We start from the raw sequence: 27,309 nt of genomic DNA, 5'->3' as shown, positions 1-27,309 counted from the left end.
TGTGGCTGAGAATTCTACTTACCATTGGGAACAATCTTTAACTACTTTGTTGGAGATTCCATCAATTCCATGCGAGCTTTTACGTTTGAGTGAGTTTATTATTTCCCTAACTTCCGAAGGAGAGGTGGGTAGAATTTCAGTTTTACCAAATTGTGTAAGTATTTCCTCTTCCATAAGCAACATTGTCTTTTCATTATTAAAAACATTTTCAACCTCTGTCTTTTTGTTAGTAAGCTTCTCATTCAGTTTGATGGTAATACAGCCTTCCTGTGCTCGAAATTGTTTTTATTTTATTACCAGAGTTATTAATCTGAGACATAATACACATACTTCTGGACTGGACTTTCTTGATGCCACAGTAAGAACTCACCACATGCACCAATGTTGATAATATTATGTTAGCTGATGTTGATGGGTTGATTGACAGTAGCAGTCAATTCAGGTTTATTTCAAAAGCAGCTCTTAGTAGTTCTTAAATATGTCTTTGCATGAACAATGTCAGTACTTCAACTGGTGCTATTCTGACTTATCTACATAGAAATGCTTCAATAATAGGCGTCAGTACTAGCTTAGTGCCACCTTCGTGCCCCCCTTTTTTAGATTAACGTTTCTCTGGCGCATTTGAACAAATTTAAATATTTTCTTGTATATCTTGAACCGGAACAGAAGAGAATCGAAGCATTTTAGATGTAGTGCTATAGACGAATGTTGAAAATTAGGTGGACTGATAAGGTAAGGAATGAGGAGGTTCTACGCAGAATCGGAGAGGAAAGGAATATGTGGAAAACACTGATAAGGAGAAGGGACAGGATGATAGGACATCTGCTAAGGCATGAGGGAATGACTTCCATGGTACTAGAGAGAGCTGTAGAGGGCAAAAACTGTAGAGGAAGACAGAGATTGGAATACGTCAAGCAAATAATTGAGGACGTAGGTTGCAAGTGCTACTCTGAGATGAATAGGTTAGCACAGGAAAGGAATTCGTGGCGGGCCGCATCAAACCAGTCCGTAGACTGATGACCAAAAAAAAAAAAAAAAAAAAAAAACCTTGAACAAGCAGCTTCTTTCGTAGTTGTAGAAGGTACTAGAGGACTTAAAAAGTAAATTACATATTATAACGCCAGGCCAAGTTATTTTTACAGCATGCTGCCCTACACTTCAATGTGACACAGATACAGGACTGTTTTGAAAACATAGTCACCAAGCCTCAGTAAATAAGAGCCAGAATGTTCTATCAATCGTTCCGTTCGTCGACGGTAGAAGTCCACTTCTTGCTCTTGGAGCCGTTGCAGAACCGCTGTGTGAACGTCTTCATCCTCGGAAAATCTGCGACTGTTGAAGAATCAGTTTTTCAGATAGTTTGATACTGTCATCTGTGGTCAATGTATATGGCCTTCCTTCCTCATCAGCATCAGCCACGTGGCCTTGATAATATTGTTGGACCCATTCCACTACGACTGCAAACGATATTGCATATGTTCTATATACCACCAGAATTAATTTCATGCTGAATCCCTGTGCATTTTAATTTTCCCATAAGAATCGTACTGTCCCGCTTACATCAACTTTGGAGTACATTTCCGGTTGTCATACCATTTCACTCGCAGACTGCGATGCACCTAAACCCTTATCGCATCAGAACTGTGTCTGCAGGAAACCCGGAACATTTACTCTCTTTCGACAGTGCATCACTGTTTTTAGATATTCGGTTTATGGTGGGCCGAAATGTGTAACTTATTTATTTACCAAGAAACCTGGCAAACAGCCGTACGTATTGAGAAGTCATTCTATTTGAACAACGAGTTTCGGCATCTCAAAAAAGGCCACCTTCATGCCCATTATGAACTTCATGTATAGACAATCAGATGTATCGATATTAGCATACTGAATCTAGATGTCGTAAATTCGTTATTCGAGTGTTTCCTTCGAATATTTGGTAACAACAAAGTGAGACGCAAAAACTGGATGTCTAAATAATACAACTTCTCAATAGGTACGGCTCTTTGGCGATTTCCCTTGGTAAGTATTTGACCAGCGGCTGTTCCCATCCACAGTGGACCAACAAAGGTTGTGGAGCTTACGTTCTGAAGTCTCTACCTGGTAACACGACTCTTGCAATGTCACGAATGACAGCTGATACTCCCACAGTTCTGTTCCACTTGACCTGTTCGCGCGGCAGGTGGCCTATAAAGTCAGGCTGAATGAGGCACAGTTACCAATTACAAAGAGGCGCCGAAATGAAGTTGATCCGGAAATTGCGCAGCAGACACTAGTCGGAACGCTATATAATGACTGTTCAACATACTGATTACGATTTTTGGTGTAGAATGGTGGCTGTTTCAGAAAACGAGACAGGTTTAACCATGCCCCATTTAAAGACATAAGAAACGAATCCAATGTCCCTATCCGGAATGTACAGAAACCACCGTCGCAACTGAAACAAACTAAGTCGTTCTATAAGTGAACTCATGCACAACACAAAATATTATATGAATAAAATGTGTTCTGACACTGTGACTTATTTATCACTTGAACAGTCAACCGCCAATGCGATTTCGTTGGGCTTTACTTAGACCATCACGCGTTCGTAATCATTTCGAATAGTTTTCTAACTCCAGTCATCAGGTAATGTTACCAGAGATGCCGGTAACACTTTTGTGATCGATAGTATTTTTGACACTTGCCAGATTTTAACGTAATTTCAATAAGGGTATAAACCAATTACAGGTCAAGGTAGCTAAACAAAACAAGTAAATATCTCGATGTGCATTTGCAAAAAAATGGTTCAAATGGCTCTGAGCACTATGGGACTCAACTTCTGATGTCATTAGTCCCCTAGAACTTAGAACTAGTTAAACCTAACTAACCTAAGGACAGCACACACATCCATGCCCGAGGCAGGATTCGAAGCTGCGACCGTAGCGGTCACGCCGTTCCAGACTGCAGCGCCTAGAACCGCACGGCCACTTCGGCCGGCGTGTGCATTTGCAATAAGTTATGACGGGTAGTCTGAAAACTTTGCTACCGTGCTCGAGTAATTTTCTTCACGTTTGTAGCTGCCGTATTATGAGACCAACCTCTTTCGTATGGCACATGGTATAGAAAATAGCATTTGAAGACTACTTCAACAACCTAGCATGTGTAGCATTAAACCAAAGAAGACCAGAACAGCCCCGAAAAATGCAGTCTGCAGTTCCGCCGTCAGTAAGGTTCGAGCGCTTGAAACCTGTCAGCAGATGCTCACTGCTTTCAGTGATAACTTGTTCTTGAAGCTATGCAGACTTTTATAATGTATACATTGTTGTGGCACTTTTAACGAGAACCCGATAACACAAGAAGCAACCTAGGGAAGACGTGTTTGGCCAGAAAATGTGGCCGAGAAGCAAACGTAAATAATTCCAGCATTTGCTTCAAATGATTTGGTGAAACCACAGAAAATCTGGATTTTTGAGTAAGAATTGGAATTTACTCTCACCGAAACTACTCCATTACTCTCTGCGTCAACTCAGTAAACATCTACATTCGGACCACTCCTAATATGAAATTGTATTCATCGTAGGTGACTTTAGTGTATAGTTTTCGGCAGTTTGTCGGGCGTTCGGCTAAGCGTCGTGGGAGAAACGTATGAATATGCAATTGACAAATATAGCTCAGCTAGAGACGTAAGTTATCAGCGCATGAAGCATTTGTGTAATAGACGTTCGAATGTTTAAGCTGTGAGACAGGTCACGTTTGATGGATAGGTACTGGCATGATGAGTGAATAAGGAAAATGGTTCAAATAGCTCTGAGCACTATGGGACTTAATTTCTGAGGTCATCAGTCCCCTAGAACTTAGAACTACTTAAACCTAACTAACGTAAGGACATCCCACACATCCATGCTCGAGGCAGGATACGAACCTGCGACAGTAGCGGTCGCGCGGTTCCAGACTGTGGCGCCTAGAACCGCTCGGCCATTCCGGCAGGCTGAGTGAATAAGACTCTTCTATTAGTTGAAGTACGTTCTGGTATAATCTCGTCCACCCGTGACATGTATATCAGTGGTCTCTGCAATCATTAAACTATTTTAATGACTGTTTTGCTACGGGTAAGAGCGAAAATTATTCTTTGCATTTGGATGTTCTGGACACTCAGAAATAATCCTCCACTTTCGACGACATTCTTAACACAACACACACACACACACACACACACACACACACACACACACACACACACACACACACACACACACTTTTTCGTCATATGGAACGAATTCGACTACGTGCGTGGCTCTCAGTGGGTGAGTACCAGGCGCCTAAACAAATACTCTGGAGTTCAGTCCCAAACAAGAGCAATGATTTTTTCTGTTACTCGCCGGTTTTCAACCTCTGTCAATAAGCTATTAAAGTGAAAAGTTCTACTAAGTTCAGCCTGGTTCTGGTATCACGAGAAACTGTAGGCCATAATATAACATAGGTCAGAAGAACCCACAACACACCACATTCAATGAAACCATGTCTAATGATGCACTGCGGTGTTTAAACAAACATTTGGGCTTAGAACAACTTTATTTACAGCATCTACTAATTACATGGCATGCTGCAGACGGTTAAGAATCAAGTTAAAGAAACTCTGGTACTGACATTCTATGTATAGTTTTTACTAGAGCTAATTGTTAATTTTTTGATACTTTCTACATTATTTAAACAGACGTTGAAATGATTTGTCAGCAATATCCTAACATACAAATAGGTCTGTAAAATGGTTAAATTACTTCAAATTGCAAGTGCCATGAGGGGTTGTTAGGCCCCAGAAACAAAATCGAAAGTCAACACAGGTGCGCCATGTTTAATTGCACTACGTTGGTGGATAAACGAGAAATTTCCGCGTCCTTGTCGGACTAAAATTTCGGTCGGATAACGACGGTAAATTTCTCTCCACTCCGCAGAGCAGACGGCTAGAGTTAATAATTGTTTTTAGTTGACTGAGGGTGTCCCACGAGTCTCCGGTGGTAGTTCTCTAATGAGGCGTTCCACAGTCGAATAAGTGGCAAAATAACAGCTCCGCGTGATGTAACTTTGTTACGGTACAGTTTCAGCTGACGAATATTCATGTACGAGCAAATTGTGACAGTACTAACTCAATCCAATTTCTATTCCTGTCCCGATTTCATATTTTATTTAGCTGAGGAGCAAACATGACAGAAAAAGTGAAGATCGTACACTTGTGCCAAAATTTTTCTGTACGTGCTTACCTAAGAAGCATTCCAAAAAGAAAAGAATATCGTGACAAAACTTTGTAAATTAATGCTAGAGTCAACCGTAAAGTAGATTTCCGTTGCATAAGGCGCATGTACCATGGAACTTGCCGACTGTAGGATGGCTTACGTGCCTCAGCGATACAGATAGCCGTACTGTAGATACACCCCCAACGGAGAGGTTGAGAGGGCAGACAAACATGTGGTTCCTTAAGAGAGCCAGCAGACTTTTCAATAGTTGCAGGGTCAACAGTCTGGATGATTGATCAAGCCTTGTAACATTAAACGAAACGGCCTTGCTGTGCTGCAAACGGCTGAAATCAAGGGGAAACACCAGCCGTAATTTTTCCAAAGGACATGCAACTCTACTGCGTAATCAAATGATGATGGCGTCCTCTTGGGTAAAAAATATCTCTGAGATAAAATAGTCCTCCATTCGGATCTCCGGGAGTGGACTACTCAGGAGGATGTCGTCTTCAGCAGAAACAAAACGGGCATTCTACGGATTGGAGCCTGGAATGTTAAATCAATTAATCGGGCAGGCAGATTAAAAAATTTAAAAAGAGAAATGGATAGGCAGAAGTTAGATACAGTGGTAGTTAGTGAAGTTCGGTGGCAGGAGGATAGGACTCTTGGTCAGGTGTTATAAATACAAAACCAAATAGGGGTAATGCAGGAGTAGGTTTAATAGTGAATGAGAAAATAGGAATGCTGGTAAGCTACTATGAACAGCATAATAAACGCATTATCGTAGCCAGGTAGATACGAAGCTCACGTCTACCACAGTAGTACAAGTTTACATACCAATCAGTTCCGCAGATGATGAGAAGATTGAATAAACATATGATGCTACAAAAGAAATTATTCAGACAGTTAAGGAAGACGAAAATTTAATAGCCATGGTGGACTGGCATTCGACAGTAGGAAAAATAGTAGGTGAATTTGGATTGGGGAGAACGAATGAAAGAGGAGGCCGCCTGGTAGAATTTTGCACAGAACATAACTTAATCATCGCTAACACCCGGTTCAAGAATCATAAAAGAAGGCAGTATTCGAGAAAGATACCTGCAGACACAGGAAGATTTCAGATTGATTATGTAATGGTTTTACACATTTTTAGGAACCAAATTATAAATTGTAAGATATTTCCAGGGCAATATGGATTCTGACCACAACTTATTTTTTAAGAACTGTATATTATAATTTAGGAAATTGTAAAATGCAGGAAAGTAAAGAGATGGGACCTGGATAAGTTGAAAGACCTGGAGGTTTGAGAGCTTCAGAGGTATCATCATAATATAATGGTTCACAGAACAGTGGAAAACGAACGGATAGCTTTAAGAGATTAAGTAGTGAATGTAGCGGAGGATCAAATAGGTAAAAAGACAAGGCCTAGCAGGAAACATTGCATAACACAAAAGATACTGAATTTAGTTGATGAAAGAAGGAAATATAAAAATGCAGCGAATGAAGCAGGCGAAAAGGAATGGAAACGTGTAAAAACTGAGACGGACAAGAAGTGCAGAATTGCTAAGCAGGAATGGCTAGAGGACAAATGTAAGGATTCAAAAGAATGTTTCACAAGGAGAAAGATAGACACCGCCTACAGGAAAATTAAGGAGGTCTTTGGGGAAAAGATAAGCTGCTGCATGAATATCAAGAACTCACATGATAAACCAGTCCTAAGCAAACAAGCGAAAGCTGAAAGACGGAAGCAGTATATAGAGTATCTATACAAGGGACATGAAAACAATATTATAAAAAGGGAAGGGAACGTAGATGAAGATGGGATGGGAGATACTACGTGAAGGATTTGACAGAGCACTGAAAAAACCTAAGTCGAAACAAATCCCCGTGAGTCGACAACATTCCATTAGAACTACTGATAGCCTTGGGAGAGCCAGTCATGATAAAACTCTTCCATCTGGTGAGCAAGATATATGAGAAAAGCCAAATACCCTCACACTTCAAGAAGAATATAGTAATTTAATTCCCAAAGAAAGCCGATGCTGATGTGTGTGAAAATTATCAGTTTAATAATTCACCGTTCGTAAATACTAACACGAATTCTACACAGAAGAATGGAAAAAGTGATAAAAGCCGACGTAAGGGAAGAGCAATTTGGATTCCTTAGAAATGCTGGAACATGCGAGGCAATACTGACCCTGAGACTAAGATAGATTAAGGAAAGGCAAATCTACGTTTGTAGCTTTTATAGACTTATAAAAAGCTTTTGACAATGTTGACTGGAATGTTCTCTTCTAAATTTTGAAAGTGGCACGGGTAAAATACAGGGAGAGAAAGGCTATTTACAATTTGTACAGAAACCAGATGGCAGTTATAAGAGTCGAGGGACATGAAAGGGAAGCAGTGGATGGGAAAGGAGTTAGACAGCCTCTCCCCGATGAAATTCAATCTGTATATTGAGCAAGCAGTAAAGGAAACAAAAGAATAATTTGGAATAGGAATTAAAGTCCATGGAAAAAAAACAAAAACTTTAAGGTTCGCCGACGACATCGCAATTCTGTCAAAGACAGCAAAGAACCTGGAAGAGCAGCTGAACGGATTGGACAGTCTCATGTAATTTGGATATACACTACTGTCCATTAAAATTGCTACACCAAGAAGAAATGCAGATGATAAACGGGTATTCATTGGACAAATATATTATACTAGAACTTACATGTGATTACATTTTCACGCAATTAGGGTACATAGTTCCTGAGAAATCAGTACCCAGAACAACCACCTCCGACTGTATGGCCTTGATACGCCTGGGCATTTAGTCAAACAGAGCTTGGATGGCGTGTACAGGTACAGCTGCCCATGCACCTTCAACACGATATCACAGTTCATCAAGAGTAGTGACTGGCGTATTGTGACGAGCCAGTTGATCGGACACCATTCACCAGACGTTTTCAATTGGTGACAGATCTGGAGAATGTGCTGGCCATGGTAGCAGTCGAACATTTTCTGTATCCAGAATGGCCCGTACATGACCTGCAACATGCGGTCGTGCATTATCCATCTGAAATGTAGGGTTTCGCATGGATAGAATGAAGGGTAGAGCCACGGGTCGTAACGCATCTGAAATGTAACGACCACTGTTCAAAGTTCCGTCAATGCGAACAAGAGGTGGCCGAGACGTGTAACCAATGGCACCCCATACCATCACGCCGGGTGATACGCCAGTATGGCGATGACGAACACACGCTTCCAATGTGCGTTCACCGCGATGTCGCCAAAGACGGATGCGACCATCATGATGCTGTAAACAGTACCTGGATTCATCCGAAAAAATGACGTTTTGCCATTCGTGCACCCAGGTTCGTCGTTGAGTACTCCATCGCTGGCGCTCCTGGATGTGATGCAGCGTCAAGGGTACCCGGAGCGAAGGTCTCCGAGCTGATAGTCCATGCTGCTGCAACCGTCGTCGAACTGTTCGTGCAGATGGTTGTCGTCTTGTAAACGTCTCCATTTGTTGACTCAGGGATCGAGACGTGGCTGCACGATCCGTTAGAGCCGTGCGGATAAGATGCCTGTCATCTCGACTGCTAGTGACACGAGGCCGTTGGATCCAGCACCGCGTTCCGTATTACCCTCCTGAACCCACCGAGTCCATATTCTGCTAACAGTCATTGGATCTCGACCAACACGAGTAGCAATGTCGCGATACGATAAACAACAATCGCGATAGGCTACAATCCGACCTTTATCAAAGTCGGAAACGTGATGGTATGCATTTCTCCTCCTTACACTAGGCATCAATACAACGTTTCACCAGGCAACGCCTGTCAACTGCTGTTTGTGTATGAGAAATCCGTTGGAAACTTTCCTCATGTCAGCACGTTGTAGGTGTCACCACCGGCGCCAACTTTGTGTGAATGCTCTGAAAAGCTAATCAGCCGGCCGGAGTGGCCGTGCGGTTCTAGGCGCTAGAGTCTGGAACCGCGTGACCGCTACGGTCGCAGGTTCGAATCCTGCCTCGGGCATGGATGTGTGTGATGTTAGGTTTAAGTAGTTCTAAGTTCTAGGGGACTGATGACCACAGCAGTTAAGTCACATAGTGTTCAGAGGCATATGAACCATTTTTTTTAAGCTAATCACGTGCATATCACAGCATCTTCTTCCTGTCGGTTATATTTCGCGTCCGTAGCACATCTCTGTGTTGTAGCAATTTTAATGGCCAGTAGTGTAAGATGAACATCAACAAAAGCTAAACGAGGATAATGGAATGTAGTCGAATTAAATTTATATGCTGAGGGAATTAGATTCGTAAATGAAACGCTTAGAGTAGTAAATGATTTTTGCTATTTAGGCGGAAAAATAACTGAAGACCGCCGCAGTAGAGAGGATATAAAATGAAGACACAATGTCAAGAAAAGAATTTCTGAAGATGAGATATTTTTGAACATCGAATGTAAATTTAAGTGTTAGGAAGTCTTTTCTGAAGTTATTTGTCTGGAGTTATAGGGTAAGGTGGGTGGTAAAAGTCGTAGAAGGAGACCAAGGGATGTATACAGGAATCAGATTCAAAAATAAGTCGATTGCAGTTGTTATTCGGAGATGGAGACGCACCTAAGATAGAGTGAATGGAGAGCTGCATCAACTAGTCTCGGACTGAAGACCACAACACCACCAACAACTACAACAAGAACAAGAAGGTGCGATCAGAATGTTTCCGTTCGGAGACCACACTAACCCGTTGCCTACGTGTCGATACACATAAACCCGCATCGGAGTCGCGCTAGGTTGCTTATTCGCTGCAGAAATGTCGCCCCTGTGCTATAAATGCAAAGCAAACGTACTCCTAAACAATTATTTTTTGAAAGAGATGTGTCAGTTCTTTAGAAATGTCTCGAATGCTCACCACTGCAACTGTCACAGAGTGACACGATTAACTTTTGTATTCCGGTGTCATAGAAGTTTCCAGCCTGCGACCAGAATAGGTTTGAGTCCTCGACTTTAGGATAATCTGACCACGATTGAAATACGAACTACACTCCTCGATAGAAACAATTTGGAAGACAGAGCAGATCCACATTGGAACATTTACAATTGAAATCAATATATATGTCTGCTTACTGTTTCTAGATTTCAAAAAGCCCTGTGATAGAATACAATGCGGAACGCTTCTAAGCTGTGTACTAATGAATGCCTGACATTGTCGGCTGGAGAGTGATCAATGAAATCCATGCAAAGAAAGCTTCAGATATTAAGTTTTTGCTGCATCGATCGCGTATAGGAACACTGGATTACTAGTTTCGACAGAACAAAGCTGCCATCTTCAGATCCACAGTGTACAACTTACGAAATCATGTTGTGCGATACACCACACGATTGCTTAAGGAAGCGGGAGGTAACTGACCGGATCCTTTCAAAAGGATCATATCAGCCTTTGCCTGGAGCGAGTAATGGAAATCACGGAAAAACTAATTCAGAATGGTCGAACGTGGATTTGAACTTTCGTATGAGTGTTCAGAGTGCTAACGAATGCGCGGACTCTTTGATGCCCCATTCTTGTCTAGCGCGCTCAGCCTGCGCCGACAGCACTAAGTACAAAAATAGATCATATTTGGCCAAAATTAGATGCTAACGATGAACATTAACTTTTTGTTGAAACTGAACATACTTGTCAATAGGAAGTGATTCGTTATTCTTATTTCTAGAAAATGCTCTAGTCAGTCAGTTGATAGCTTTTTTCTCACTTCAAAATTGCCGATTTCTGGCAGTATCGACCATCTACAGATATGGCAAAAAAAGTTATAGTAACTGACGATTGGATTCTAATCCTGTGTTTACAATATTACAAAACTGAAAAATTTCTATCCGTTCACAATACCATTCTTGTACTTACAGAGTAGCCAGTCTTAACGGAGACACTGTAATATCTCAACTGTGCTGTGTAATTGACGATTAGCTGTGCGACTGGTGCGTGTTTGTTCGGTTCTTTATAAAAATTGTAACATAAAAAGTAATTTATATAGCAACGACCAGCGCTTAGAGCACAGTATGAATGAAAATGAAATTTATTTATATGCCATCCGACTCCGAGGAACAATGTGTAAACTCAGTGGCACGCGGAGTCCGCCCCAATGAAAACTGATTGCCAGTTAGAGCTTGCACACGGTCTAGTTGTAACGAACTAGATCGCTTTTCAACGGAACTCGCTTTAAATAGCATAGCGTTTTCTCAATCGGAAGTGTATTCGGTATTCAGTATTCACTGGAAGACACTACACTGCACCTACCTACGGGGTCTCCGGCTCATCTTCAATTACAGGAGATGAAGTTCCAGATGTCTACGGAATTTAAAAGCAACGACGGGGCTGAGCAGAAAAGAATCTTGCAGCTTCACGACTTTTGCTTTCAGTTATACCAATATACGGCAATTGTGATTTCAAGTATTATGAATTTACCACAAAAAAAAGGGCTAGCTAAACTCGAGAGTTTAGATAACTTGCACATTAAATGAACTCATGCATCTACGCTGTTAAGTAACATTTTAATTTTCAGTTAAACGAAATCATACTGTCCTTTCTCATAAGCAAACAATTTTTCGATAAATAATAAAAATAAATAATTTTTAACACCACAAGTTTCACTGTCATATACTAAACCTAAACTTGTATGTCGTCGGTTTATAGTAAAATCTAAAAGAATTTTATTCGTGTAGATAGCCTGTAAAGTTGTTCGGTTCCTTCTACCGTACTAACTCTAAACACAAGCCGACTGGCGCATTTTGTTAACAAATATGAAGATAGGTGAAGTGACCAAAACTCGCAATTTTAAGACAGCGATCGACAAACTAAAAATAAGTTAAAAAAAAAGAAAGAAAGGCCAGTCTAAATTTCAGGGGAAGTAGTACTTTCATTGACACGTTTCACTCTTCTGGGGCATCATCAAAACCTTTTCATGGATGAAAAACGCATCGGAAACCGCCTGCAACTTAACACAACTTAGCTACGATTTAATTCTCTTCTATTATTGTGTATATGGTTATTGGGAAGTTCATACAGATTCAAGAAAGATTATCTCCTTTATTTATTCATTGACAGAGTGAAGAGGACCACTGTCTGGTTGAAACTGGTTACAGCTTTGTAAAGTTCTCAAGTGATTGTGAAGCGAAAAAATATAAAAACATAGCGCGTATCTTTAGCATTGTTTATAGGATTCGCTAGTGTGCTGCTCTTCTGAAATATTATGCCTCTGTAAGATTAAAGAAGCGTACGTGAACCGCTAACTAAAAGACGAAATATACTGCGTCGTGAAACATGTACACTTGCAAACACCAAGAAGCTTTGAACTATGGAAGAAGCAACTGATACCAAATAATTTGTGCAGTGCAGTCTGAAAACTAACCTTTCTGTTGGCAAGTGACGCTCTTTTGATGTAGGGTGGGGGGGTGGGGGGGGGGGGTGGCAAGAGGGGGAGGGGGAGAGGAGGAAGGGGAAAGCGGTTCTCGCAGACCCACTTCAACATAAAAGAAAGTAATCTTTGGGAACTGAACTCGAAATATGCGCCGCCACACAGACGTATCAGTTCAGTATGTCTGAAATACATGTATACTGATAGCAAGTGTATTCAGAACATGTTTTCGTAAAATTGCAACACTATTGATGATAACGCCCATGATAGAACATCAGGGAATGAATTCGATGGTACTACAGGGAGCTGTAGGTAACCAAAAGAGGAACTGGAATACATCCAGAAAATGATTGAGGACGTAGGATTTAAGAGATGAAGAGGTTGGTACAGAAGAGCAAGTAGTGGCGGGTGGCGTCAGACCAGTCAGAAATGTGATGACTCGAAGGAAAATTCGCCGTTCACTGCGAAATTAATATAAACTACTTCCCCCCCTCCCCCCCCCCCCCCCCCCAAAATAAATCGAGCAGAGGTCCAATGCATGATATTGTATGGAGTTAGTAACAGTATACGTCTTTTTTTTTTAAGTAAATCACGTCTCCTCTTGTGCATTATATTCTCCCAGTCTTTCGACAGAAAAAAACTCTAAGAACTATATCTGAGTACATACATACGCCACAGAATTGTTTTTACAGAGGCATCGTTAAGGTGTAAGATTACTTCTTGTGTTCTAATCTTTGAGCACTGATTTTGCTTGCTTCTTGTGTGCTAATCTTTCGGAACTGCTTTTGTGCCACATTCGCGGAAGGCAATTAACTCTCAGCGCGAATGTTGACTGCAAGCAGCAAGTTGGCTGGCTATTTGTATTTCACGTAGCGCCCTTGAGAACAGAGAGCAAGTACTTCTTAACAGTGGAGCTGATATAATTGTATTTGACTTGGACGTTCTTCTTTGTTTTCTCACGAGTAATTCGTCCCTCCCCAGACTGCCCTACGCCTCCCAGACAACAGCGGCCGCTTCTGAATAAGTAGTGGCGGCAGCCTACCACTTATTAGGAAATGCCGCTCTCGAACCCTTTGTCTGACTACGCGGAGCGCACTGCAAATCTGAAGACGACGGCGCAGGAGTGAACAGAGTGCTTCGCTTAACAAATTGTAATGACCGGACAAACACTGAATAGCTCTGGATTGTATAGTCTTTGTCCTGTCAAGATGGACAGTATAGCTGTGATTTCTTAACCACTGTTTTTCGTTAGAATTTATGCACATGGAAGATAATGGATATTCAATACAAGCGAGAAGCAAATTATAAAAACGTAGAGATAATGAGAAGGTTACCATTGGATTGTTGAACGACGTATACTGCAAACTGGTGAGGTCATTAAAATAAACTATATGCAACATTATTTGTTGTGCGCTTGAAATGTATCCCAACGGGTTTCTCTACCTGCATGATATGAGTATCATGAAAGTCCTCGCACCTACATGACTAAAGATAGTTCTTTGTGTCATTTTTTATTGAACGGACCGGTTTGATGCGGCCCTCCACGAATCTCTCTCTTCTGCCAAGCTCTTCATTTCAGAGTAGCAGTTGCGGCTAACGTCCTCAGTTACTTTGTGGATGTGTTCCAATCTCAGTCTATCGCTACAGTTTTCACTCTCTACAGCTCGCTGCAGTGCATGAAAGCTGTGCCCGATAGCTTAGTACGTGTCATAACATTCTGACCGTTCATCTTACCGATATTTTCCATCTACATATATACTCCTCTAGCTACCAAGCGGTGTGTGGCGGAGGGCACAATTCGCGCCACAATCATATTCCTCCGCCCCCCCCCCCCCCCCCATCTGTTCCCCTTGCGGATCGCACGAGGGAAAAACGACTGTCTGAACGCCTCAGTATGAGCTCTAATTTCCCTTATTTCCCTTACCTTTGAATGGTGATCATTGCTCGATTTGAAAGTTGGTGGTAATAATATATGCTCTACATCCTCAGCGAAGATCGGATTTCGGCATTTAGTGAGCAGCCCCTTCCGTTTAGCGCGTCGTCTGCCTACAAGTGTATCCCACTCCAAACTCTATGAGATTTGTGACGCTCTAGCGATGGCTAAATGTACCAGTCACGAATCGTGCTGCTTTTCTTTGGACCTTCTCAATCTCTCGAATGAGACCCAACTGGTAAGGGTCCCATACAGATGAACAAACTCTAAAACTGGACGAACTAACGTATTGTAAGCAATTTCCTTTCATGAAGGACTGCATCGCTTCAGGATTCTACCAATAAACCGCAATCTGGAGTTCGCCTTGCCCATTACTTACGTAATCTGATCATTCCATTTGAGATCATTTCGAACAGTTACACCCAGATGCTTGACAGATGTTACCGCCCCCAAAGACGCATTCATTTTGTACTCGTACATTAATGAGGATTTTGGCCTTGTTATACGCAGTAGGTTACACTCACTTATATTGAGAGATAACTGTCGGTCATTACACCACACATTTATTTTCTGCAAATCCTTATTGATTTGTTCACAACTTTCGTGTGATACCACTTTCCTGTACACTACAGCATCATCGGCAAACAGTCTACTGCCGCAGTCAATACCATCAACTATTACGCTGCCCTGTGGCACACCTGAAGTTACGCTTCTTTCTGTTGAAGTCACCCCGTTCAGGACTACATACTGCTCTCTGTCTGTTAGGAAACTTTCTATCCAACCGCATAGACCGTAAGCGCGCACTTTTTGGAACAAGCGACAGTGCGGAACTGAGTTCCATTGAGGAACGACAGTTTTGTCATTAAGTTTCACGCCAAAATTTGAGTAGCTTTTAGTTTTATTCGTTCGTTGATAATGCCCGCCAGTAAATAAGTAAAAATTTCTTTACCCAAACACAAGATGCTAATTCCTAAAGCTGATAAAACATCTCTCTCTGGGCTCCATTAACAAATAAACAAACGATAAAAATTTGAATCAGTATTGCAGTCACTACGTTCAATTACACACCGGAAATGTTAATTTTCTTCAGCGCATAAAATTCTCACGACTGCATAGTGGCCATTAAAATCATTGCACGTCCAGCTATCAAAAATCCATGAGGTACGAAGCATTAGTGGTATAATGTAAGCAATAATGTAATTCCTTGCGTCAACGAGAACTGTGCGTGGATTGCTCATTCTCTTATTTGGTTTTTGTGATCGGCAGTCAAGAACATGACCTAGGACGTACCTCGCAATGTAGTATCACAACACAACTCCAAGACCTGTATGCTTGCGTTAATTATATTTTAAAACGGAGTGGGGAGAATACATACCAACACACAACCTTCTTGTCTGGAATCGCATGTAAGTTATATTTTGAAAGAAAGCAGAGCGGATAGTATGTCCGGAAACACTGAGCTTAAGGTTCCCTTTAGATGGACCCATCATAATGTTCGATATTCCTTGATAACGATATCTTTTCTACTGGAAAGTTATCCTCTGAGGTGGCAAAAGTCATGGAATGTCCCGTAATGTCGTAGCAGACCTCGTCTTGCACGGCGTAATGCTGCAAATCGACATGGCATGGACTCAATAAGGCGTTCGCAGTCCCAAATGGTTCAAATTTCTCGAAACACTATGGGACTTAACATCTGAGGTCATCAGTCGCCTAGACTTACAACTACTTAAACCTAACTAACCTAAGGACATCACACACATCCATGCCCGAGGCAGGATTCGAACCTGCGACCGTAGCAGCAGCGCGGTTCCGGACTGTAGCACCAGAACCGCTCTGCCACAGCGGCCGGCGCTTGCAGTCTCCTGCAGAATTATGCTGTCTGTACAACCGTCCATAAGTGCGAGAATGTTGCCCGTGCACGATTCAGTGCTCGAACTGACCTACCGGTTATGCCCCATACACGTTCGATGGCATTCATATCAGCCGATCTGGGATGCCATATCATTCGTTCGAATTGTTCAGAAAGTTCTTCAAACCATTCGCGAGCATTAGCGGTCCGCTAACATGGCGCATGAAAATTCTATCTTTGTTTGGGAACATGAAGTTCATGAATGGTTACATACGGCCTCCAACTAGCCGAACATAACCGAGGAGTCAGTCGTAAACACAGCCAACGCCATTAAGGAGCCACCATCAGCTTGCACACTGCCTTCTTGACCACCTGCTTCGAAGGCTCCGTGGGATCTGCGCCACACTCGAACCCTTCCATTGGCTCCTTCCAGTCGTCTACGTCCAACTGATATGGACACGAGACCAGATTCGCTGTAGCAGACGTCGTGCTGTTAGTAAAGCCATTCGCGTCGTACGTCTGCCACCACATCCCATAATGGCGAAATTTCACCACACTGTGCTAACCGATACGTTCCTCGTACGTCCCACAGTGTTGCTTGTATGGTACAATTGCAACTCTCGTCACGTGTAGACCGTCGGCCACTACGTTTCCCATGGTGAGAGGTAAGGCTTGAATTTTGGTATTGTTGGTGCACTCGTAACACTGTGGATGTCGCAATGATGAATTCCCTAACGATTTCCGGAATGCAGTGTCCCATAAGTCTAGATGCAACCACTATTGCGCGTTCAAAATATGTTAATTGACGTCACGTGGCCATAATCAAGTTGGAAACCTTTTCTCATGAATCAAGTGAGTACAAGCGATAGCTCTGCCAACGCACTGCCCTTTTATACCCTGCGTACTCGATACCACTGCCATCTGTATATGTGCATATCCCTATTCCATGACTTCTGTCTTCTCAGTATACAGGCTGGAGAAAAATTGTGTCACGAAATTTTAACCCTGGATAGCTGATGCCAGTAGGAACCAAAATTACTAATGTTGCGTAGTTCGACAACGCACCATTTTTAACTATGGAAACTTGGCGCCACGCTACCGGATTGGCCATGGGACAGCTCTGTTGCCGTTGGCTGCTAACGTGTTAACGGGTAACGCGCTGGTTGTCAGTTCACATATACAAACGTCCCTTGACCCGTCACTGCCCCGACACGTGTCGGATAGGTCTTGCCGATTATCTCCACCCATCCGACTGCGAACCACGTAGAAACGAAGAGGAATTAATGGATCGCATTCAACATGCCGCCAATCACGTCAGGGCAATGCCAGGCATCTTTGAAAGAGTTCAGCAAAACACCGTTCGACGTTACCAAGCTTGTGTCGCATCAGAGGGTCGCCAGTTCGAGCACGTGCTTTAAGTTAACAATGTCCTTGCTACAAAAAAGGGCCCTTTTCAGGGCCGACACAATTTGTAAAAGACTTTCTGCACGCGAACTAACAGTTGTTGACGGGTTTGTTCCCGGTACGTCTTATCATGAAACTACAATGGATGTGTCGGGACCCCGGCGGATTCGTCCCCAGGCCCCCAAAGTGGAATTGCTGGCGCGCTACCACCGAGCGTGAGGGCCGGCTGAGATACATCGCGGTCTCCGGCGGTCAAAGCATTCGCGGTCATGCATTGTCCAGAGCATCCGGCAACAGGGCAATCTAGCGGTCAATCAGAGCACGTGGCGCCAAGTTCCCGTTGTTGTCGACCTACACAACATTAGTAATTTTGATTCCTACTGGCATCAGCTATCCAGGGTTAAAATTCCGTGACACAATTTTTCTCCACCTTGTGTAAGCTTCTATATCCTGAAGAGCTTTAAGATTTTTGTAGAGAAGTATGGTAAAAAACAATAATTAGTCGTAAAACCGATTACCAAAGATATCCAATCTTTTTCTCTTCCTGGAAGTTTAGGTCTTATTGAGCTATTACACCACCTAAGTCCCCAAGGCAAAAATTGTTTCATGGTATTTACTAGTTTCTATGTTCCTTTATGTTCAGTGTAATTTGGGAAAGGAAAAATTAATACACGTGTTTATTGCAGGCTTGAGTTTTCTTTTACTGCAAAATAATTAATTTTCCGAGAATTGGAGACTGTATATTGTTCACTGAGAAAGGCTGCCGGTAGGTCTACATTAGCGACTGTGAATTACATGGCTACATACAACATGGGCGCTGTCATTTCAGCCAGTTTGTGTTTGGAAACGTACTTTACTTGAAGCCGCTCACCTCCACCACACGCCTTCACCAACACACCGACCGGCCCACGCTGGTCGCCTGCTCCTACGTCAACAAACAATGCCTGCTGAATCCTAATCTGTAATTGCATGTTAGACGCATTATTAGATCAGTAAGGCAAGTAACAACAGACGAATAATATGTAGCAGAAACATAACAGCGGACACTCCATTGCAGAGTGAAAATTTCATTCTGGAAATGTATAGCTGGTAGGTAGCTCGATAGCGTCGAACACATTTTCTTTTCTTTTTTTCCGCCTATCTTATCTTCTTTCTTTCCCCTTCCCCGAATACCATGTTTGCCGGCCGGTGTGTCCGGGCTGTTCTAGGCGCTTCAGTGTGGAACCGCGCGACCGCTACGGTCGCAGGTTCGAATCCTGCCTCGGGCATGGATGTGTGTGTTGTCCTTAGGTTAGTTAGGTTAAAGTAGTTCTAAGTTATAGAGGGCTGATGACCTCAGATGTTAAGTCCCATAGTGCTCAGAGCCATTTGAACCATTTTTGAATATCATGTTTCCTCTCCTGAATGCAATATATATTGTTCAAAATTTAATCTTTAATTTTATTATGACACACAGCAAGCTTTAGACCGATTTCTGGCCTGTTTAAGGTGACACATGGTCCAGCATACAGCTCCAGCCGCGGGAACTGCCCCAATTCCAGTCGGTGTTAGGACTGCATTTACACGACAGCACATCAGATGTGGTGCGCGATGCGCAAATAAAAATAAATTTCATTACCAAATCCACTACGTGCTTTCATTCTCATTTCTATAAACTGATGGATCACGTTTTTGTTTTACGACTGTTTCGGAGTATTCGACGTTTACTTCATCCATTACACCACAAGTTTGTCCAGCGTTTCTTGCACTATCGGTCCCAATATTCTCCACGACCTTCCTCGCCATCACGTTTTAAAAGGAACACCATTAACTTCCACGCCGACTCTCTAAGGAATTGGAGCCCCGTGTATAAAACTTTATTACCTTACAATTGAGTTAACGTGTTAAACATTTTACGTTAAGCATGTAAAACAGGTTTGAAATTATGTGTAAAGTTTCTTGTAAGACGATAAGTGCTCTCATTGTCAAACATTGGCTGAGTCTAGCCTGGTTAATGTGCACTCAGTTTTAAGAAGAATTATTTCATGCAGCTCAATGTTTATGACGTCACAACTCCTGAAATATATGTCGTACAGGTAAATTCAATGATATACACTCTAAGATAACAAGTGACGCACCAAGAAGGAATTATCCGAATGAGACGGAAATCGATAGATATACATTTGCGGGCAAACAGCTGATTACGGTTTCAGGAAAAATTGGATGATTTATTCAAGCGAAAGAGCTTCACAAACTGAGCAAGTCATTAACGTGTTGGTCCGCCTATACAGCCCATTGCAAGCAATATTCGGCTTGGCTTTGATTGACTGAGTTCTTGGGTGTCCTTCTGAGGGATATCGTGGCAAGTTCTGTTCAGTCAGTGCATTGGACCATCAACATGTCGAGATGGTTGGACGGCCCTGCCCATAATGCCGCACACGTTATCGACTGGGGAGACATCCGGAGAACTTTCAGGTCAAGGTAGAGTTTGTCAAGCACGAGGATAAGCCCTAGAAACTCTCACTGTCTTTGGGCGGACGTTATGCCCAAGACGGCTTGCTATGAAGGGCGCCGAAACAAGGCGTATAGTATTGATGGGATACCACTGTGCTATGAGGATGCCGCAGGTGACAACCAGAGCGGTCCTGCCATTAAAGAAAATGGTGTCCCAGACCATGACTTCTGGTTATCGGGCCTTGTGGCAGACGACATACAGACTGGTATGCCACCGCTCACTGGGGCCTCTTCATACTCGTGTTCGCTGGTAATCGGGGCTCAATGTGAAGAGAAATTCATTACTCAAGACAATTTTACTCCAATTAATGAGAGTACAGACCGAAGATGCGTCTAGAGACGCTCCATACAGCGATGGGATACCAACCTGCCTATCGCCCACCCTGACCCGAAAACCAGGACCGATGGTCTGGAATGCCAATTCTTTTCATAGCAGTAACCCTTTGGTTGTCATCCGCTTGCTAAACCCTACGTTGACTAGCATGGTCGCCGGATCCATTCCCAACTGAGCGTCTGCAGCATTATGGGCAGGATCCTCAAACAAGCTTGGGATTTTGACGACCTAGTTGAACAGAATTTCGGATGATGTCTCTCAGGACGTTACAGAACAAGTCTGTCAATCCGAATCTCCAAACCGAATAACTGCTTGCATAAATGCCAAAGGTGGACCAACGCGTTACTGACTCGCTCAATTTCTGAAGAGCTTTCTCTTGAATTACTCATCCAATTTTTCTCAAATTGTAATCACTTTCAGGCCGTTTTGACCGAGCGGTTCTAGGCACCTCAGTCCGGAACCGCACTGCTCCTACGGTCGCAGGTTCGAATCCTGCCTCGGGCATGGATGTGTGTCATGTCCTAAGGTTAGTTAGGTTTAAGTAGTTCTAAGTCTAGGGGACTGATGACCTCAGATCTTAAGTCCAATAGTGCTTACAGCCATGTGATGCCATTTTTTGTAATCACTTATTTGTCTATACATACATATCACATCAATCGATTTCCGTCCCATTTGCATAATTCCTGCGTCGTCCGTTGTTTTCTTTTTCCTGCCTACAGTGTATATGGACATTGTCTGCATAATATGTTGCCTATAAAGATCGTAGTAAATTATTTGTGTGTGTGTGTGTGTGTGTGTGTGTGTGTGTGTGTGTGTGTGTGTGTGTGTGTGTGTGTTTTTGTATGTGTTTGTATGCGTGTGTGTGTGTGTGTGTGTGTGTGTGTGAGAGAGAGAGAGAGCGGGGGGGGGGGGGGGGGGGGAGATCAGGCACCGAAAAAGTTTGAGATTATCTGTAATGTTTGATGGAAGTTACTACGTGCTCTCACTCTCAAAAACTGGATGAGTTTGGGTAATATAGTCTGGGTAATTTGTGCGCCGTGAGCTATACTGCCTACAGACAAATTAGTATGAAAGTTTTTAACTTTAATAGTTGACTTTTCTAAACTTTTGTATTGATTACACCTTTTAATGAGCAGATTATGACACCACTGCGCCAGTAATTCTGTTAATTACTGAAAAGAAAATTTTTGGTGCTCCACGAAGCCATTACACATGGTGTCGCGTGAGGTTCAATATACAGATATATAACAGAAAAAAGTCTACCATAAGAAATATAAGAACTTGTTCAGCAGAAAAGATGTGTTTCACACTGTCGAAGATGAAAAGGTGCTCATAGCTCTTAAGGTATGCGCGTTAGAACCAGTGTTTAGTGGACATTTTTGTCGTTTTGGTCCATACTGCCACCTCTCAAATATGGAAAGCAAACAGATTGCAGTCGAAGAGACCTACTTCACAGAATTGAAGATGAAATGGTGCTCATAGCTCTTAAGATATGCATTTTAGATCCTATGTTTACTAGGCTCTTTTTTTTTACTTCGAATAATTGTTCCTGTCATATCCCTGAACGTTGACCATTCATCCTGGGACACCATTTATAGGCACCCTGGAAATCGTACTGGGTGACAGCTTTAGCCGTTTAATAATATACGATGTCACAGAAATGTTGCGACAGATTTCGAGGATTTATAGAGGGAGTTTTGAGGAACAAATCGAAGATAGAAACCCGTGTCCAGAAATGCTATCCATCGGTGCTACAGAGCGTCTAATTTATAGTTGCTGGCTCCTGTCACTAGGCCACTACTCCGGCAGCAAACGTAACTGTACGCTGACGAACCGTAGACGGAACGTCTCGCAGTGTTGTTCGTTATTCAGTGATTGCGACTTCCTGCCACGGTCGCCAGTGGAGAGGATTTGGCTATATGCTCGGTAGAACGGTCTTATTTCGTAGGAATGTCATGCTCTGGTGCCTTGCTGGATGACGCGTTTGACACGGGTTTTCATTCAAAGTCTTTTTTTTCTCGTGGAACCCTTCGTAATCTATGTTTTTAGGTATATACGTGATAAATAACCGTCATCCACCTAGGCAACAGAGTATTCCATTCGTAGGAAACAGGCTTGTCTACGGAGAAGCCAGCACCATCTTTTTCACTGGATATCGTGGCAATCAGTCGGGATCACTGAATAATAAACAGCATTGCGAACTTTCCACCTACACTTCGTCATTGTACAAAGTCACGTTTGCTACCGAAGCGGTGGCCTAGTTGCACGCGCTGGAGTCTTTCGACACTTTTTTTTTTTTTTCGTTGTGTTTGGTCGTTGCGGATGTCGCAAGACATCCTGTTCAAGTTCGGTGGTTGACCCTTCCACTCAGTTTTTTTTATTACAGAGGCCAACCGGCCCTCTGACCGAACACGCTGAGCTACCGTGCCGTCACACTCTGGTAGCGTCGTTGGATGACGGTTCCGGTCGGGCGGGGTGGCCGAGCGGTTCTAGGATTTTCCGTCTAGAACCGCTCGACCGCTATTGTCGCAGGTTCGAATCCTGCCTCTGGAATGGATGTGTGTCATGGCCTTAGGTTGGTTAGGTTTAAGTAGTTCTAAGTTCTAGGGGACTGATGAACCCAGCTGTTAAGTCCCATAGTGCTCAGAGACATTTGAACCATTTTTTTGACGTTTCCGGACACGGATTCCTATCCTCGATTTGTTCCTGAAAACTTCCTCTACAGGCGCTAGAAGTTTGTCGCAACAATTGTAGGTCACCATAATTACACAGTCTACCTTCCCTTCTTCACATTGCTGCCTACCTTCTCTGCGAGATGGATTAGATTCCATATTCCTTGAAACTTAGGCTCCCATACTTGACGTAGCGACTGCGAAAGCGCCCTCTACACGTGGCAGCAACACGTGTCCCACTATCTGCAGAATGCATCGCCAAGTCACTGACAACCACCCTGAGGGGCTCCCTCGATAATTAATCGCTTATCAGTCCCTTCCGCTGGGACTCCACCCCCTCGGGAAACAATGACCTCCGAGGGGTTCTGTGCATGAAATACGAGCCGGATAAACGGCTGTATTGAAATTAAGCCTCATAAACATATCCGGCGCCCGCGGCGGGCCGGTGTTTACGATGGACGCCCGGCGCATCCCGCGACGCCGTATCAGCGCCAGGCGGCGCCGCATCGCAAAAAGAACCACAGCGGGCGCGGGCCGCGTAATGGCGGAATGGAATTGCCCTTTAATTGATTTCTTTGTTCGGGAGTTACGAGGCTCGCTGCCTGCTATCGCCGGCGCTTCCCGCTGTCTAATTGCAGGCTCCTCTGGCCGCTTCGTGTTTTTCTTGCGCACGCCGAGTTTGGGATCGCTGTAATTAATATTCACGGCGTTATTGAAAATAAGCTGTGCCAAGTACGTGTTGTAACTGATTCCCCGATATCTAGCAGGCAATATGTTGACGGTGAAAAGTTTGTACGTATATTACCGCAGGTTTCGCAACTCAGTTGCGTGTTCAGAAATAAGCTACTTTCGCAGTACATCACTGTTACTGTCTGGCCTCAGCATCGTTACAGTCTCGAAACTTGCCATCGCCAACAGCAGCGCTGAGAATATAAAGGGTGTAACGAAAAGGTACGGACAAACTTTCAGCAAACATACCGCACACATAGGGTAAGAATATACGCCGAGGAGTCGAAACATTGTGACCATCTGCTTAATAGAACGCAGTATATCACCGATTCTGCGTATCATCAGTTCTACAACCTGTTGGCAGATTTATGGAGACATCTGGCACCAGATTTCTACACACAAGCCTTGTAATTCCAATATATAACTGGCCGTTGATTTGTGTACGCGGTGATGGCGCTTCAAAGCGACACAAAGGAGAAACATCGGAGACATATCAGGCGAATTATTATCACGCTGCGCCGTGCGCGGCTCGCGGTCTTGCCGTTTAGTGCTCGTCATCTTGTTTTTATGATTCTGTCACCTCTTTCTTTATTCAATTTTTTTTGGCGTCACTAAGTAGCTGGTTTGTTTCCCTGTGAGTGGCACCAGCAGCGCTTATCGATAAGTGCGCTATCGTACTACCTCTGGAGCGACAGTTAGTATTTCCTGATCGTCGTCTGTCGAGAGTGTCAGTGAGGTCCGGACATTCAGTACTCGCCGACCGCTGGCGACACACATGCAATATCCGACGGACGGAGCTGGACAGGGAACGACCGTTGGCTGGTCGTTCGGTTGGTCGTCTCATCGGGCGATGTGTATTTGGTCTTTTGACCGTTTCTGGTCCTCATCAGTTGGTCATCTTGCCGGACGTGGCTCGGTTCCTTCCTTGTGCTGAGATGTCGGGTGGCCAAAGGGCAAGTGTTACCTCTGCATGGGTGGGTCCGAGTCAATGTGCCCGGGTCGCCGTGTCTCCGAGTTCCGAACGGACATCGAGTTGAGTCGGGTTGGAGCTGCAGTGAGCTCCGGACAGCCAAGTCTCGCCCCACCGTTGCACTCACTCCGTCTTCAGGCCACAAGTGGCCCATCGGGACCATCCGACCGCCGTATCATCCTCAGTTGCGGATGCGGATAGGAGGGGCGTGTGGTGAGCACACCGCTCTCCCGGTCGTTATGATGGTTTTCTTTGACCAGAGCCGCTACTATTCGGTCGAGTAGCTCCTCAATTGGCATCACGAGGCTGAGTGCACCCCGATAAATGGCAACAGCACATGGCGGCTGGATGGTCACCCATCCAAGTGCCGACCACGCCCGACAGCGCTTAGCTTCGGTGATCTCACGGGAACCGGTCCCGACCGTTGCCGACACTCATAATTTGAGTGGGGACCACCTTGGTTTGTCGTTCGGTCGGTCGCCTCACCGGATGACGTCTATTTGGTCGCCGACCGCTTATGGAAACTCTGTGTGTTTGTCGATTTGTCATTTCTTCTTGTGATTCCACGGTGATTGGTTTTAGAATTGTCGGAATTCACGGTGCAAGTGTTTACGTGGAACTGTGTGTAGCTTCTGTGATTTTAACTGAGCAGATAAATGCTGTCTGCATTCTGGAGTAGGTAGGCGGTCGGTTGCGAGAGAGCAGCGAGGATGTCGAATGATTGGGTTGTTGGTTGGTTATCCAGCCGTCCCTAGGTCATGCTGCTAACCGATTATTTAGTGTTAAGCTTAGCTGCCTGTCTCACCTAACCTGTTGTTAGTTTCCTCCCCAGGCCGACCCTTGGAACCCTTCTGAGCACCATTGTTCTGTTCTTTGGGATTGTGATTTTCTTTAGTCTCAAGTACTGTGCGAGGCCTTCAGCCATGTTTTAATTTTGTCTGTTCTATGTTCAGTATATGGCCTTGAGCCGAACCTTAATTGAAGTATTTTAAGATTACGCCTTCAGCTGTGTTACATTTAAAATTCTTGTTTGCTCTGTATTTAGGCCTTCAGCCGCATTTGTTTTACAATCTGTGGCTTTCAGCCGTAATGTGTAAATTCCTGTCTGTAAGGTGAGGATGCAGAAGCCAATGGAAACCACTGCATTAAAGACACACAACGTGTATCCACAAGACATGTGGCGTGTAATTGAAGAAGTGTCATGATGATCTCTCCATTGGCAAAAGATTCCGGAATAGTCCCCCATTCGGATCTCCGGGAGGGGACTGCCAAGGGGGAGGTTACCATGAGAAAAAGATTGAGTAATCTACGAAAGGATAACTTTCTACGAGTCGGGGCGTGGAATGTCAGAAGCTTGAACGTGGTAGGGAAACTAGAAAATCTGAAAAGGGAAATGCAAAGGCTCAATTTAGATATAGTAGGGGTCAGCGAAGTGAAGTGGAAGGAAGACAAGGATTTCTGGTCAGATGAGTATCGGGTAATATCAACAGCAGCAGAAAATGGTATAACAGGTGTAGGATTCGTTATGAATAGGAAGGTAGGGCAGAGGGTGTGTTACTGTGAACAGTTCAGTGACCGGGTTGCTCTAATCAGAATCGACAGCATACCAACACCGACAACGATAGTTCAGGTATACATGCCGACGTCGCAAGCTTAAGATGAACAGATAGAGAAAGTGTATGAGGATATTGAAAGGATAATGCAGTATGTAAAGGGGGACGAAAATCTAATAGTCATGGGCGACTCGAATGAAGTTGTAGGGGAAGGAGTAGAAGAAGAGGTTACAGGAGAATATGGGCTTGGGACAAGGAATGAAAGAGGAGAAAGACTAATTGAGTTCTGTAACAAGTTTCAGCTGGTAATAGCGAATACCCTGTTCAAGAATCACAAGAGGAGGAGGTATACTTGGAAGAGGCCGGGAGATACGGGAAAATTTCAACTAGATTACATCATGGCCAGACAGAGATTCAGAAATCAAATACTGGATTGTAAGGCGTACCCAGGAGCAGATATAGACTCAGATCACAATATAGTAGTGATGAAGAGTAGGCTGAAGTTCAAGACATTAGTCAGAAAGAATCAATACGCAAAGAAGTGGGATACGGAAGTACTAAGGAATGACGAGATACGTTTGAAGTTCTCTAACGCTATAGATACAGCAATAAGGAATAGCGCAGTAGGCAGTACAGTTGAAGAGGAATGGACATCTCTAAAAAGGGCCATCACAGAAGTTGGGAAGGAAAACATAGGTACAAAGAAGGTAGCGGCGAAGAAACCATGGGTAACAGAAGAAATACTTCAGTTGATTGATGAAAGGA

Source organism: Schistocerca serialis, chromosome 9, assembly GCF_023864345.2.
Source record: "Schistocerca serialis cubense isolate TAMUIC-IGC-003099 chromosome 9, iqSchSeri2.2, whole genome shotgun sequence".
In the NCBI taxonomy this organism is placed as follows: domain Eukaryota; kingdom Metazoa; phylum Arthropoda; class Insecta; order Orthoptera; family Acrididae; genus Schistocerca; species Schistocerca serialis.
The sequence above is the reverse complement of the archived record's forward strand: the minus strand, read 5'-3'. Positions refer to the sequence as shown.